This window comes from Tyto alba, unplaced genomic scaffold (assembly GCF_018691265.1).
Source record: "Tyto alba isolate M040663 unplaced genomic scaffold, T.alba_DEE_v4.0 Super-Scaffold_2, whole genome shotgun sequence".
NCBI lineage: Eukaryota > Metazoa > Chordata > Aves > Strigiformes > Tytonidae > Tyto > Tyto alba.
Genome location: NW_024881282.1, coordinates 17585704 through 17595575, shown reverse-complemented (window position 1 = coordinate 17595575; position 9872 = coordinate 17585704).

Below are 9872 nucleotides of genomic sequence, written 5' to 3'. Positions count from 1 at the left end.
CAAGAAAATTTAGATGGGAAACACAACAAACAGCAATTTCAACAAATAAAGGCCTATTTAGCCAAAATCAGACCAAGCTCAATGTTAAACATACTTTTTCTCCTGAAAATATTATGAATTACAAAATGAAGTTGGGTAGACTAGAACATCTGGCTGTTAACCAGAAGTGACCTATAAGAGAGGTGGTGACTGGGAGACAACCAGTAGGACATGGCTATAATGCAAATGTCAGAAAGACAAAGATGATATCAATAAGGAAGGTGCAGCATACATTAAAGCAAGCTTTAGAAAAAGAAAATAACTGTTCAAAAAAATAATATGGTACCCCTCTAGTCTGACATTTCAAAAATAGAAAAAGTGCAATGAGGACTAAACTGTCAACCAGAATATGACATGCTAGAGGACACCAGTGAAGCTGTAAGGCAGAAAGCACAGTAGTCACAGAAAACTTCAGTTACATACCACATCCACAAAGTGGGGAAATGTCAGACTGGGCTCTAATTCATGCTACATTTTTTAACAACATAAATTATTGTTTCTTGGGCAGTCAGATATCACAGAAGGAGAAGCCGTGCAGCCATTAACAGCACACAGGATCAGGACTGAATGTTACCTTTGAAAAATGATGGTGTGATAGTGACCACAATGTGCATGTGTGAAACATCCTTATGCAAATGGAGAGGCCAGAAGAAGAACCAGCAAAGCACAGGGAGTAATTACAAATAAAATACTACCGTTCAAAACACAGAAAATACATCCAAATTGGAAAAACTGAAAAGAACTCAGAAAAGTTTAATAAAAAGTCATAAGGAAAGCAAGAAATAACATTGAGTAACACCTGGCCATATGCATTAAAAGCTAATAATAAAACAAATCAGAAACAAGAAATCTGCCACAGAGACTGCAGGGTCTGCAGATGATAGATGCAAACAGGAGCGCTCAGAGAATATAAGTTTGGTACAGGAAAGGTATATTAATCACCTGTGGCAGTGCTCACTGTGGAAGAGCTTAGGAGGGTTTCCACACTACAACACTTATCTGCAGGTGATGAGTTGGACAAATGGTCTCAACTGGAGGGCCAGAAGTCAATAGAATGAACAGTGATATATCAGCAAGACCAGATGATGTTCACCCAGTGATTTTAAAGGAGCTCAGATATGAAATTGCCTGCCTAGTTACTGTAGAGTGTAATTTATTGCTCATGTCAGGCTGGTACCAGAGGAACAGAAGGTGGAAGATTCAGTATCAGTTTTTAAGAGGGTTGCAGAGGAGGGCTGGGCAGTTACAGACTGGGAAGTTTCATCTCCATGTTGGAAAAAAACATAAACCACGGAAAAGCAAACAGATAGAATTCAAAGGCACATGAATCTAAAACATCAGCCTGGTTTCTGCAAAGGGAAATCCTGCTTTTGGTATGTATTACAATTTTGAAAGAGTCAGCGAACATGTCAGTAAAAGTGAGCTGATCAATACATTAAGAGAAACCTGAACTGTCATGAGACAGAAAGGGAAGTTCTCCCTTTAACTGGTTGAAAGGCAGAAAAAAGGTGGCAGTGAACGGTGAAACTGCATAATAAAAGGAGCTCCATAAGAGTCTGCATTGTTTAACATACTTACAGGAAAAGCAGGAGGATTGCAAAATTTTCTGGTGGTACAAACGTCATAGATGAAGGGTTGTAGAATGTCATCTCAAAGCTCAATGCTAAGTGATAAAATGGTAGATGACATTAAAGGTCAACAAATGTGAAGTGGGACACATAGGGAGAAAAATGACTCCAACACATAGAACAAAGAGAACAGCAGACACTGGCACACAGGAAAGATCTAGCAATCACTGCAGAGAGTTCCCTGAACATGAGATCCATGGTCAGTGTTGGAGAAATTGCGGAGAGGGGTAATAAAATGATAAAAAACATTGTGATGACTTCAGCTTGAGAAGAAATTAAGCAGACTATATCTCTTTAACTTGAAAAAAAAAAAGGTGACTGAGGAAAGGATATGAGTAGTAACAAGTAAGGGCACATGGACTGGCTATTTACACTTTCCTAGTCCATCAAATAAATAGCAAACATAGCGGGGACATATAAAATGAAGAAAGGCATTTCACAGAGCAAAAACAAACTGTAAAACTCAGAAGTACAGGGTGTTCTGTAAGAAAACAGGACAGATATGTTTAAAAATGTTTACACAAATCTGTGGAAGGGAAAAACAACCATCAAGACCTGTCAAATATGAGAATAAACTTGCTAGCTCCATAGGAAGCTTAACCCACAGACTGGTAACTTCTGAAGAGTTATTGTTCCTTGTGTTACCTATTGTCAGGGCACTGCAGGGGCCAGGGGCTGCACAGGGATGGCAGAGCAGGGCCTGGCAGCCAGGGCCTGTGCCACCACCCCAGCCATGGAGCAGGCAGGCCAGAGGCAACCGGTGGCAGCCCCAGCAGCAGCCAACGGGCACCTCGCCGGGAATGGGGATGGGCCAAGTAAGAGAAAAGAAGATTATTAACAACCTTCAAATATATACAACATAGAAACAAAGAAGAAAGCAATAAACTATTTTCCTTGCACTCAAATTAATGGGCTTAAACATTAGCAAAGGAATTTCAGAGCAGTTTTCTTAGTCTAACTCATAAGGATATAGCTGAGTACTATGCTACACTGTTGAGAGATGTAGGGCTACCAATATCAAGAGATGCTGTCAGTGGTTCAATCATTCATCAGAAATAATTTATAACAGCTGTCCTAACTTGGAGAGGGATACTATCCCTTGGGGAGCTTCCATAAATGCAAATATGAAGGGCTACCCTTCTTTCAGTTCTTAAGGGGTCTCAGCACTCCAGCCTGGCTCAGTGAAAAGGTAGATGTTTTACAATGGAGAAAAATGCTAATAGAAAGTTGCTGCAATTTGCTTACAGAAACTAACAGTGAGTGTGTGAAAGGGCCAATCTGTACTCGGTGGAATTTAGAAAATATTTAGGTGGCTTAGAGCTGTGTTTCCCAGCACAGAAAATGCTTGCCTCAGGGAAGACAAATGCTACAGAAATTTTGTTTCTTCCAGGCTGCTGCAGCCTCTTTGGGATCTCTCAGACCTTGGAGTGCAGGAACCTTGGCAGTCTTACTCCAAGGTGAGGGCATTCACAATAGCTGACTCTTATCCAGACAACAGGCTATAGAATAGAAGCATAGAACATCTCAAGTTGGAAGAAGACCCATAAGGATCATTGAGTCCAACTCCCTGCTCCTTGCAGGACTACCTAAATCTAAAACGTGTATAAGAGCATTGTCCAGATGCTGCTTGAACTCTGTCAGGCAAACTGAGTGAAAATCTCCCAGTGCAGTTGCAAACCCCTGGAGGGGCACAAATGCAGCATGATTTCCAAAATCTGATTTCCACCAGAAACTCAAGTATAATTAACTTAATTTGATTAATAAAGATTTCATGGCGATCGTTAGGAAGCATTCCACACCACAATACTTCCAGGAGTCGACTAGCAGCAGGGGGCTGAAACAGGGTGTAAGAATTAACAAGGAGCTAGCAGATAGTGTTATTTTTTTCCGTAGAGACCTGGTGGACCCAACAGCACCGGGCACCGGGCGGTCCTGTCCCTGCCCGTCCCTGTCCAGGGTGCTGAAGCGGCGGCTCTGCCCCCCCCGGCCTGTGACGGGGCGGCTCGGGCCCGGCGGGACAGTGAGAGGGACCCTGGCACGGGGGGTCAAGGCTGCCCGAAACCTCTCTTTTTTTTTTTTTTTTTTTTTTTTTTTTGTTGTTGTTTTTTTTGTTTTTGTTATTGGTTTGGTTTTGTTTTTTTTTTGTTTTTTTTTTTTTTTTACACAAGATCAGAAAGCTCTTGCTTTTACCCCAGAACGTTCCTTAGTTATAACTCGTGTGTGTGTGTGTGTGTGTGTGTGTGTGTGTGTGTGTGTGTGTGATCTGGAAGACAATTAATGGGAGGCTGTTCTTAAAGCTATTGGTACTTATGGTTTTGCAATAGCCTTTTGTTTGTTTTCTCTTTTATGACCTCAAATTCACCGTATAGTCAGACATCAATGGTGGAGACTAGGTTATAGAGGCCTTGCAAGAAGAAAAGTTTTGAAGGGGGAGCAAGACTGTGGTTTGATCAGGTAAGAATGCAGGTGAAAGTAATAGGTACGGAGACAAAGTCCAAATAAGGAAATGGCATGATGGTTAACTCATTATTGTTAGAAACTGGAAAATGTACCAGGCACTAAACAGAGTGACTCTCTGCCTGGGGAATCTGACTTTCTCCATTTAGATGTCACTTAAGGGTCAGATTTCAAGTGATGCAGAATAATGATGATGTGATAGCTTTAAACAAGACAAGTCTTCAGTATATATATATATTAACACAAACTTCAGTCATGTCAGAGAAGTGGCTGCTACAGTTACTGTGTCAAGATAGTGAAACCCTACCCAAAGGTTTTACTCACCAACTATAAACCAAGTTATTTAAATCTCAAAGGACATCCTACTTGTTTTTTTGGAGAGACCTTCCTCATAGCTGAAGCAAGGAAGAAGAGTTTGGGAATTCAGGACTTACCCATGCACTAGGGTAATTAAAACTTAGATTATTTTCCATTGCACCTCATTTTCCCCAAATGTGATAAGTAGGTGTTATTTGTCCATGTACAGGGATTTTGTGAAACTGAATTCTTTCTGATGTGCAAAGCACTACTTGTCCTGGCTGGAATATGGCTGCTGGGAACAGTCATACAACATCAGCTTGCTAAGGTACACTGATACTGTGTGGGCTTGTTAACAAAAATTTTCTCTCTCTAAAACACTATTTTTTACCATTGCAGTGTTTGCTACAGGTAACTTAACATGAAGAAAATCAATTTATTACAACTGCTTTGATCCTCAGAGCAGTGAGCTGAGGTATCCCAGAATTAACTCCTGGAAAACTACAAGACAGATGTAGAAGTCTCACTTCTTATGCAGGTAATGCATCACTCCGCAGTTCCCAGCTTCCTGTGGGTATTTTAGACTCATCTTTTTTTATATAGGTACATGGTCTTATAAACATTTTTGCTTGTGCTTATCTTCCTCACTGAAGTTTAGTACTTTGACATTAGGGTTATATTATTGATTCAATTTTCATAGATGACCTCACTCAAATGGCATAGGCTGCAGTGCCTCCCACGATGTTCTACCTCAAAGGTAATTCTCTCTCTGGGAGAAAGAGAGTCTCTAACTGCCATCACTCAAATGTCTAGGACCTGTCATTGCTGTGCCTGAAAAATAATGGAATAGAACTGTGGCATAGAAGTTAATTACTATTATGTATGAGGCTCCTAAGCAGTGATTATAGACATCCATAATAAATTTAAGAGGACCACAAAAGATACTGTTGCTAGACAGTAATGTTTAATTTGCATTTATAGGTGCAAATTAAGAATATAGAATAAAACACTGAAGTGTCAGCATCTCTCTATATGACTTGCAGTTCGGACAGCTCCAAAATTACGTGAGCCACTGCAGGTTCCCAAATGCACTGCACCACCTCTCTGTAGCTTTTTGATCTCTATTGGAATTAGAAATGAGCTTAGTGCTCCAAAAGCATTGATATTTCCACATGATAAGAAAGTCACTGATTGTCTTTTCAAATAGTCTCAGAGGATATGAATGCTTAGTGTAGCTTTTAATACAAGGGCACTCATATCACTAATTAAGGAAGACTTTTTGACCCACTCAGTAGATAGTTGATGTTCACATCTCCCTTAGACCTGTCTTTTTATTCAGCAAATGAAGGAGAGAACCATGCTGGGATTACAACTCCTTGCTGGGAATCAGAGTTCCCTCTTCTTTGCTGTTGCTGGATTTGTCTCTTCTGGCCAGATTTGGAGCCAGTGTAAATTTGCACAACTTCACAGCAGACAGGCTTGACTTATACTAACTGTGGTCTGTCTCAGCCATGGACAATAAAAATAAAACAAATTTTATTATGCAAAACTGAAGGAGTTGATTCTCCCTGGAGAGATCCTGGTGGGAGTTTGACGGTGTTTTAGGGGCAGAACAACCCCATGCACTAAACTAGCAGTTGAGCTAGGGAAGCCCTATGTTCCTCATGCAGCCACATGCTCATGCTTCTTTTTCACAGCCCTCACAAAAGACAGAAAGCAGCTGGAAGCAGCAGCCTTGAGATGGCCAAGCTTGGAGCAACTCTCCTACCCCTGGTGTCACAGTGGCCACCTGCAAGCTGGTCCAGGGCAGGATGGGAGGCGGTGGATCACCAGGTCAGCTGGCACCTGCTCAGACTTCTGCTCCTACCATTCTTTTTCTGACCTTTTTTGGCCACAGAGCTATGGAGAGGTGGCATCCCACATCTGTAAGGAACTGAAAGAATTAATGCCTTGAACATTCATTGACACAGAAAACTTTGACAAGCTGTGGCCTTTGTGATTAGTCTAAGGAACGGCACCCAAGGAAGTGTGGAGTGTATCGAAGGATGTACGGCTTCACTCCCTTGTGGTTGTATTGCCAAACTCCTTAGATAAGCCTCAAAGGAGGGAAACATGGACTGAGTAAAACCATATGTTCAGGTTAAAGGACTGATAAGAGAGATAAATAACCATCACCAGAATGACCTAAGCAAAAACTGAGGAAAAAGTAAGGGTGGGGGAGCAAGCACAACCACCAAATTAATTGACAAGGGGATTGGCGCATCCCATTCCCTCTCGATACAAAAGTAGAACCGATGCTCCACCCTTTCCTCATCTCTCATGGAAATGAGTTTGAGGAATACCTGCCTCTTTTTTTCTACTATGCTAATCAGCTGATAAAGATGAACTTAAAAGGTGACAGAAAACTTTACTATGTGTACACTCTCTACCCAAGATTTCCAGACCTGAGACAAAGCTGGAACAACTGGTGGTGACCTGACTTTTTTTCCCTTTTCTTTCCTTTTCTCTTGTAGATTTATCAATAAGAGACTCCATTGCTTACTATAATTTTCCAAGTTTAAGTTTCTTCTACCATAAGTAAAACATTTTAATCAGTCATTTTGTTTCGTTTCACCTTAATTTAACCCGAGGGGATCACAGAGTCTTTATGACTCCCTGGGCTCCCAGTCCAGATTGTAACAACATCCTCTCCAAAATGGGTCTCTGTCAAATGTGTGTGACAAAGGGTGAAAGGAAGAGAAGCTGAAGGGGCAGTGGGGACAGAGACATTAAACTCGAGGCAAAGTGTATGTCAGTTGGCTTAAATTCAAGCCAACCAATGTGAATGGAAAACTGGGAGAAAGTGAAGAGGCAGATGATGGCCTAGTCACAACAGCTTAAAGGAACCTGTGGGAACATCCAGAGCCAAATTAGCATCACAAATACCCCTATCAGAGAGACAGCAAACTGCAGCCTCCTATCTTCTGCATCCTGCCTCTTTGGCATTCCCCCCATGCAGCACAACAAGCAGGAGCAACTTCACCAGGGTGAGCAGGCAGTTTTCATAGGCTGGATCAGCCTGAGACATCTGTGTCACGAGGTGCAGAACACAGGCCATTCCCATCGTCTAGGACTGAGTCAACTCAAAAAGATTGAGTCATTCCCAGGAGTCAGTCTGCAACTCAGCAAAACTCACACCTGCCTTTGAGCAGGCAAGGAGGGCTTGTGTGCTCGAGTAGTGCTTGCTTAATGAATCTTGCCAGAAGGATGCCTTTATTTGACAAGGGTGGGGGAGAAAAGCTGAAGAGTTGAACTGATCTACTGCTTTTGAGGATTTTGGTACTGTTTTTGCTTGGTGTACACAGTGGTGATTGACCTGTGGTGAGATGGGCACTGCACAGGTGCTTTGCTGGATGAATTAAAAGGAATCATCTCAGAATAGAACATGTCACCAGCGAATAAATAGAGCACTCAGCTGTCAAATGCCTTTGACACAGGTGACCATGGCTGTTTTCTCAAATTGGTCTCCCCTTAGTTTCTGAGACTGTCTTCTCCTGACTCCCACCTTTCTGACCATTATTGCCACAAGTCCTGTAGAGGATTCTTTCTATCCATGGGACTCTCCAGGGGGTTCTGTTGTTGGTCTATTTTTTATTTCTACTTCAGCATTTTCTCCTTGGTTAATCTTGTTCACAAGCACAATCTTGGCAGTTCTTACCCAGATGATGAGTCACAGAGCTCTCTCTGCTCGACTTTTATCCTAATCTCCATATACTGTCCCAAGTTGTTCACCATTTTCTAACAACTCTCTCTAGTTTAAGCCTGATGTGCCTACAAAGCTCTTTCCAGCTGTGAAGAACACTCCTGTCTTGTCTCTGGACCATGACCAAGGGCTCCACTTTTGCCCCTAACCTCTCTTCAGGGCTTTACATCTAAGTTATGTCTACATCTTGTTGATACTTCTTGACTGGCCTCCGTTGAAAAGCACAGCCTTTCTTATCCATCCCCAAAAGTAAAATTTGTACCCAAAGTTGTTCTTATCTTCTCAGGCCCTGGACCATGCAGTGTTGCCATTCTCAGACCCATTCAGGACCCTGGTACACATCCCTTGCCAAGCCCTCTGTGCCAACTGCACCAGTCCCATGTTAATCACTCCAACATCTTTTCAACATGCACTCTCACTTCAGACTATGTTTGTCTTTCAAAGACCTTCTCAGCCATGTTGTATCCACCAGGGATACGTCTGTCCTCATTTCCAATATGTCACAGTGCCATGCCCTGTTGTTCTTTGGTTAGGTTTTTCACAGTCATCTCCATGTACCGTTCTTGGTTGCCCTTGCAATTGGGGAAAACTGCCCATAAGCATACAATAAGCTGCCTCATGTCCCTTTCTCCAGCTCCTCTCGTGCTTCTCTGCTTTGCGGAGCTGCCAGCTGTGCTGATAGGTGTTGACCCCATGCTCCCCTGTCTTGCTTACCTCCCTCCTTTCGGGGTGTAAGCTCTTTGGGGAATATACTACCTCTAGTTACATGTTTTTACAGTCCTTCAGTACAGCAGAGCCCAGGTTTCAGTACAGCAGAGTCCAGGTTTAGGAAGACAGCAACACAAGTAACAAACCCCCTGCCCCGCTCCACAGTTCATTTTAATTTAAGCTGTTGTATCCAGTTCTTGCTTAGAGGTTTCAGAGCTAAATCCATTTTTCTAATTATAGTTCTAAATAGAAAAGAACAGTTTCCTTTACTAGAATAAGTAATGACCTGATTTCTATGTGTGTTGCTCACAGGGGAAAGCACAAAGCCAGTCCTGCTATATTCCTACATGATCTTGTAGGAAGACTCCTGTCTAATCTTTGGCAAGTCTTATAGAAAACCTGCACTGCTGCAAAGTGAGGAAAACAATGAATAATTCATGTTCTTATCTGTTTCAGGATTGTTTTCTGCAAAACATCTATTTTAATAATTCATGTGATTTTTAGCTGCACCATGCTGCAAGTGCACAGAGGAGAGCCATACTGTTTTTCTCAAAGTAGCCTGGAGGATTCATTAGAGAAAAATTCCAGCTCACATTGGACTAAATTCCAAGTGAGGAGTGAGAAGTGAAAATTAAGGTGGTTAGCAAGATTCAAAGTAGAACAGTTCTCTGAAAAACAGAGATTATGGGAGTCATTTATAGAGGAGTCCTCCTATGATGCCAAACTGGTCATATGTTGACGATGTCAAGCTTGTCAAGAGCCAACCAGGGGACAGAAAAAAGTATATACAGAGATCCTCTATATTCCCAACAGTACTTGCTAAATGCATGAATTTAGCATTTATAGAATTGCACATGGTTACTGTTTCAGGCTGTAACTGATTCCTACCCCAGACAGATCCATGCAAGCAGCAGAGCTGTGGATTGAGGTTTCCTCTTGAGCTCATGCAGGAATGATTCCAATCTGCAAGACCTGACTACTGGACAACCCTGCAATGCTGA